Source organism: Canis aureus, chromosome 1, assembly GCF_053574225.1.
Source record: "Canis aureus isolate CA01 chromosome 1, VMU_Caureus_v.1.0, whole genome shotgun sequence".
NCBI classification, from domain to species: Eukaryota; Metazoa; Chordata; class Mammalia; order Carnivora; family Canidae; genus Canis; species Canis aureus.
Genome location: NC_135611.1, coordinates 27,257,532 through 27,264,674, shown reverse-complemented (window position 1 = coordinate 27,264,674; position 7,143 = coordinate 27,257,532).

The following is a 7,143-nucleotide window of genomic DNA, read 5'->3' as shown; positions in this document are numbered from 1 at the left end:
GGAGTATTTTCCATCTTCCTTCCTTTTTTTTTTTTTTTTTTTTTTTTTTTTTTAGATTTTATTTATTTATTTGTGAGAGAAAGAGAGCATGAGCAGAGGGGGAGGAAGACAAGCAGATTTCCCACTGAGTGGGGAGCCTGACACAGGGCTCAATCTTGGTAAATGTTTATTGAAGGAAGAAGAACAGACAGGTATTCCATAGAGCATGAGCTACAAAGAGGCCAAAAAGTCTGTGACAGAAGTTTTCAGAATAGTGTGAGTTATTGCAACATGAAATAGGAAATTGGAGTAGAGGCAGAGGAGAGGATATTTTGTTGTTGTTGTTGTTGTTTTTTCCAACAACAATACTTAGTGCTCAAGGCAACGACACCTTAATGTTGCTACTCATGGGAATATATGGACTTAAGGATTAGAAAAGGATTGCTCTCTGCATATATTAATTTGTGGAATGTGCCATCTGCTAAGGTATCAAGCAAGAATGAGATAAAAATGAATACAATACGACACTCAGTGTTTTATATTTTTCTAGGCTGACATTATTTCTTAGATGTTACAAAATAAGATCTTATAATTTTAGTTTTTCTCTGTTTATCTCTCTTACCACATTCACAATTCAGTCAAAACCTTCAAAGCCTTTAAGTAAAAATATGTGTTCTGACATATTTTGGGAAATTAAAAATTCAAAATAAGTTTCAAGGCCCTTTATACCTTTTTTTTGATAAGTATGAATTAATGTTTATTTAATATTTGAGATTCATGTAACTTTGCCTTGCATTAAATTTTAACATTTATAAAGTGCCAAGTAGATTAGCATTTTAAAATATTAGACTATACCAATAAAAAATTTTTTAAAATGTTACCAAATGTATAAGATTTAACCAGAGAAAAAGAAAAATACTGAAAATTTTGACAAGTCCCTTTCAATGTTTATATCTTACATTAAACCTTAAAAGTTAAGAAAAAATAAAATAAAATATTAGACTATGAAAGTATTAAAACATAGGTGAATATCTTTTAAAAAGGAAGAAATGTGAAGTAAACTTGAAACTTGAAGACAAATCAGTGATATCTGACATATAAAACAAATTCTATATGCTTTCTTATAGTATACCTGTAAAATTGGTCGAGAACTCCTGGAATTTTAGGATGAGGTTTGGAGAACATTTTAGTACCAACCCTTAGTTGTAGAGCAAGTGAGTGAGGCATAGAATTAACTATAGTCAAGGACAAAGCAAAATTAGAACCAGTGACTCTCAACCAATACATTTTCAAATCCTTGATTTTTCTTTCTTTTCACTACTGTCCATAAAATAAAATGAGTGTTTTATTATCAAGGAGGAACAAACTATCTGACTGATGACATCTCCAGAGCACTGGCAGTTAGTTTTGTTTGTTAAGGAAGGAGGGATTCACTTAAATTGTCTATCACCTTCCTTAGAATAGGCCCCATAAGGCCCAGCATCAGAGTTAGAGGCATAAAATGTGATAAATACCCTGAAAATACAGTTTGAGCCTCTAACATGAGGAGCTACAAGAAACATAACTTAGAGTAATTTGGAAGGATGTGCTTAGCTTAGGTTTTCCCAGATTATATATAACCTTGTATTTTAGTATGAAACTGCGGAGGTAGTAATAGTTTGGTTTATTTTGGTGGGGGGAAGGGACGAAAGACATTCAAACAACTCACTTAAGGAAGAAATTTTTGCTTAAGAATGATCTTTATGGCTTGTGATTGTAAACTTTCATATTCCCTATGTATTGAATAAAGATTATTATGCGTGCACTATTTACTCCTTTTCATGCTCCAGTCTTGAGTTTTACTCCAAAGGGTAGAAGGATCTGCTTTAACTCAGAAGGTTTTTGAAGATTTCCAGAACCAAGGTCCTTGCATTTCTCCCGCTAGTACTTATCCAAAGCTAAGGTATCCGGTTAGGGCTTTTTGAGAGAAAGCCTTTTGATTGTCCTGCATTTGGCCAGTTTCCAGCTTTGCTGCATGATGATTAAGTGTGCTTTTACCCAAAAAAGTTCAGAAAAGCTTAAATTATTCTTGAAAAACAGAAAGTGTTATCAGACTTTTTACACAATGTAAAGCCCAGATAATGTCCAGCTTTTCCTACCTCTAGACAGATGCTGCAAAGCAACCAATCACCAACTTGCACAGATGAGATACAGATCTAAAGCACAGAAGTGCACCATGCATAACTGATGCCTCTGTCAGGTACCACCACACTCATTTACCTAGTGTCGTTTCCTGCCCTGTCTTCTGACCCTTCCAAATATTCAGATATTTATTTGAATTTCAGGAAGCCAAATCTGGGGCCTTCTACTTTCCTTCTTGAGGGAAGGGAGCTCAGTGCATTTGGTTTTGGTCTTTGCTTTGTTCTAGCCAATACAGAGACTCTGATAAACACCAGGAAAGATTGCTACAGTGAAAGAATTAACCAAAGTTCACGTGCAAAGTAGAGGATAGGGAAAGAGAGACTATTTCAAATTAGGAGATGATACACTTATATTCTTGCATTCTTTTGTGAAGTACGTGTTATTTTAGAGAGTAAATTATAATTACTATCTATTGCACTGCTTATAATTGAATGTCTCATATTTTAGGTATTTATTATGGTAGAAAACTAAAAACTAATTTCTATCTTTCTCTTATTTGCCCATCCAGATCATTTTTTGGTAGCTTCCCTAACTCTCTTACCCTCAACTTGGCCCAGACTTTACATGCAAGCTGTTTTCTCTATGGGACGTTCTGGGTCTCAGCTCTAAAGAGATCCTTTCTCAGTTCTCATGGGACACTCAGTTTCTTGACTTCCACTAACCTATGCTGTCAGATGCAAGCAGACAAAACACTTTGGTACCCCCTCTTCTGATTTTGTTCGGAATCCCCTGGATCAATGTTGACTAAACCTGAGCTGTCCTACTGGTTTGCTCTTGGAGTTGGTCTCTGATCCTCACTGGATTCATCCACTGTCTATACTGATCTTTCATCCCCCTTCAGTATTGGCCCAGAGTCAGTAAGAATACAGATAAGTAAACAGTGATCTCTAAATGCTAGGGAAGAAGAAGAACAATGTATTTGGTAGTCGTGGAGGGAGGATGCAGCTGGGAAGATCAAGGAAGTCTCCCAAGAAATAATGGTGGGTGAGTCGGAACCTACAAGGTGCATTGGAGTCAACCATGTGAGACCTGGAGAAAGTGCTTCAACAGAGAAAATGACATGAGTAAAAGACTGGAGAAGAGAGTGCTTGAGGCACTGCAGGAAAGGAAAGTGACTCAGCAGGAGTGGATTACACAGTATTTATGTTTGCTGGGAGTGGTGGAGCTGAGAGTTGGGGGTCTGGACCTGGGAAGGGGAACAGTAAGTGGAGGCTAGGCTTCATGAAGTACAAGAACCAGTCTGCACTTTACCTTAAAGGCACTGGAAACCCCCTAGAGAGGGACATGATTGGATTTGTGTTTTCACAAAGTTTGTGCTAGCCGAAGAGGACAAAAGGGCTGGAGGGGCACAGTTAGCAGGCTTTGCACTAGCCAGGCAAGAGGACACAGAGACTTGTCCTAGTTCACTAGCACTGAGGGTGTAGAGAAGTGAGCAGACAGGAGAGAGGTTTAGGAAGCAGAGCCAAAGGATTTGATGGCCAAAGAGGTGTAGGGAATGAGAGAATGAAAGGAAGCATCCATGACACCTCAGTTTCTGGGTTGAACAACTGAATGAATTATGATACCTTTTTCTGAGCTAGAAAAGGAGAAGCACTTGGCTTTCCTGATTCTTGATATCAACCATAATTTCTTAACCATTCCTTCTTTGTCCCCCCTTCTCACCTTAACTGGTTTTGCCTTTCTCCCACTGTTCTATTTTCCTGCAGGCAGTGGCCAAGCTCACCCTAAGCACTTCCTCACTTTGTTCCATTTTAGAGCTGCATAGTTTTTCCCCCATGAAAAATCTGGCTTCAAAATGTTCATGCATTTGTACCTACTTCTCTATAAGACATGTTCCTCACCCTTTGTTTTTCAGGTGAAATTTGCCAGTCTGTTAGGTCCCAATCAGCCCAGACTGCCTCTGCAGATACGTTCCCAGCTTTAATGGGTGGACTGTGTGTTTCCACCACTATTCTTCTACATTTGCTCATATCTCCATAATAAGACTTACTCCCTATTGTATTGTCTGTATCCTCTCTCTTCACCTTCCCACCATCCTATCACCTTACACGGCTTTATCATTATCTCTCCAAAGGCAACAAGTTATCATTTTTCCCTTCTTTATTATCATCATCAAAGGGAGGGATTTGCAGACTTTGGGTGTTCAGAAAGGTTTGAATGATGCAATATGAATGAATTGTCCATATACTTTTCTTTACAGATTGTTTCTAATCTGTCCAGTAAAAGGTCCATTTTCCTCAAAACCTTTTTCTCAGTCTTATCCATGAGCCAGTTTGCCAATACACTCTTGAGTCTTTCTTGTAATCGTTGTCCTCTTTTTTTTTAAAGATTTTATTTATTTATTCATGAGAGACACACAGAGAGAGAAGCAGAGACACAGGCAGAGGGAGAAGCAGGCTCCCTCTGGGGAGCCTGATGTAGGACTCGATCCCAGGACCCCAGGATCACACCCTGAGCCAAAGGCAGACACTCAACCATTCAGCCACCCAGTTGTCCAGATCTTTGTCCTTTTATGAGAATAATGAAGCTGACTGCATGGAACTCCCATTTGTTAGTTGCAAGAATTAATTGAGCCAAAGCATTAAGAGCACTTAGTACAGTACCTGGAATGGTAAAAATGCTCAATAAATGTCACCTATTCTTAATCTCTGTTCTTCTTATAGTCGTTTAGACTGTACATTTTTATAACTTCTGATAATTTTAGAAACTTTTATTCTAACAAATTGGGGATTGTGTCTATATATGTGCACTTAGCAGTTTCTGGTGAATCCCTTTTTAAAGAAAACAGTGCATATTAAATGCACTACATTGGTTAAGAAAGCTCTCATGGTCTGTACATTTGCATTTAGCAGTAACCTTATGAAATCTCTTGTTTTGCTGCTAATATGCCAAATTTTTTCTTATATATTTTTCTTGCTCCAGTGGGAACCATATCTTTTATTTCTTTGGACCTGTATAGTGCCAAGTATAATGTTTCTGTGCTTATTAGGCATTCAGTAAACATCTGAACAACTCTAGCCTTTCTGCCTTGACCTGAAAATATGGGAGAAATTGTTCAACCTCTCTAGTTGTGTCTACAAAGAAACATGCGCCACTGGAGGGAGAGAGAAAGAGGTCAAGAATGATTATTTTCTATCAGTGTGGAAAACGTTGAGTGAGAAGCCTCCTGGCTGTTTCTCTGAAGTTGGAGGGGATTCTTTTTTTCTTTTCAGTGCTGTATGTGGCAGCACTCAAAGGGAATTACTGAGAAACTAAGGGAAAACAAAAGCCGATCCAAAGTTCCTACACTAACCTGTATGGGGGCAGGATTCAGCCATCATAAAGCGCTTTAGAGAGCCAGTGGCTAAAGGTACTGGGTTGTGTTCCCTACTCTTGCAATCTGCAGGCTCCTATGATTATCCATTCTCCAAGAGTAAAGCGTGTTTCCTCCTTTTCTCCCCCCTTCCCTCCCTCTTTTCTTTTGTTTTTCTCTTTAGGAATATTTTTACTGTTTTTGTAAAAATGATTCATGCTTATTCCAAAAATTCAAGCAGTGTGGTAGAAGTGTACTTCATCTCTTTTAATTGTCTTCCTGATTTTCATTAGAATCATCCTTTTAGGACGAGGATGTGAGGTCTTATTTTTGTGGTTCCTGCATGCAATGTACTGAGAGCACTTCTAACAGACAAGGTGGTTCTAATTGGTTTCAGAGGCTTCTGCATGCCACAGGGTTACCTGTGCATGGTGTTCAGTGTGCTTTGCTGAGATGTTCATGGTAAGGTTTTGTTATTTCAAAATCTTTCCCTCCCTTAATTGGAAGAAATTTACCTAGATATGAGATGATGAAGCTCTGGCATTTATTGATACCCTGGATTGACTCCCCTCGTCTCATTTTTTCTCCATCTCTGCTCTGTGTGTGTCTTCTGTGGCTATGTGCTGGTAAGACTTTCCTGGGAAAAGCACAAGCCATCATTCCAGATTATATGCCTGGACATGGTCCCAAAATGGAATTCTTAAGCCATCTTAAAAAAGCTACTTCTAGGAAAACACACAGAGTTGTATGTACCTGCATACATTCTGCTCCCCTTTTCTTTTAAAATACACATACCTACTCTAAAGAAACAGCTCTTTTAAGTTTAATTGCACAAGATACCCATGGGAATGTTAGAATTTGGATCTCAAAGTATTGTTCATCTTTCCTTGGTATGGATTACGTCTTATACTAAGTGTTATCAAATAGACATTCCAGGACAGCTTTTGAGTTTTTTGTTACATTAGGTTTATATATATGATACCCAACTAGCAGAAGGAGAAATGTACTACAGCACGGCATATAATAAGCAAACAGTAAATATTGTTTTTGGTTATTGGAGCCAGGCCAGCACTGAGCTCTTCAGAAACTGTGTGAGTTAGTGAGCCTGCCTCATTACAGACTCTTTTAATATCAGACAATTTCAAGATCAGGAATGTCTTTGAAGTTTTTAGTAACCCTCATAGTTTACTTTGCAGAGAAGGGAGTATCATTGGGCATACGCAGTGCTGAGTGAAAGTTATTGTGTCTTCAGGATAAGGCCACACTGCTCTAAAAGTGCAAATGTTATCTGAAAGGTGGCAAAGCTCTGTGAATGCTTTTTTTTTTTAAGATTTATTTATTCATTAGAGAGAGAGAGAGAGAGAACACAAATGGGAGGGGCAGAAGGAGAAGGAGAGAGGATCTCAAGCAGGCTCTATGCTGGATGCAGAGCCCCATGGGGGGCTTGAATTCACAACCCTGAGATCATGACCAGAGCCAAAACCAAGAGTCAGACACTTAACTAAATGTACCACCCAGGTGCCCTAAATAGTAAAATTCTTAGAGGATAAATTTTAGAACATAGAATTATTAACCCTTGAGCTATGTATTTTATACGTTTACTAGTATAGTTCTAATGTCCACTGACAATTTCCTTAGGAAATTGAGGAAGTTAGACTCAGAAAAAGTTTGTCATAGAGCTTTACTTATAG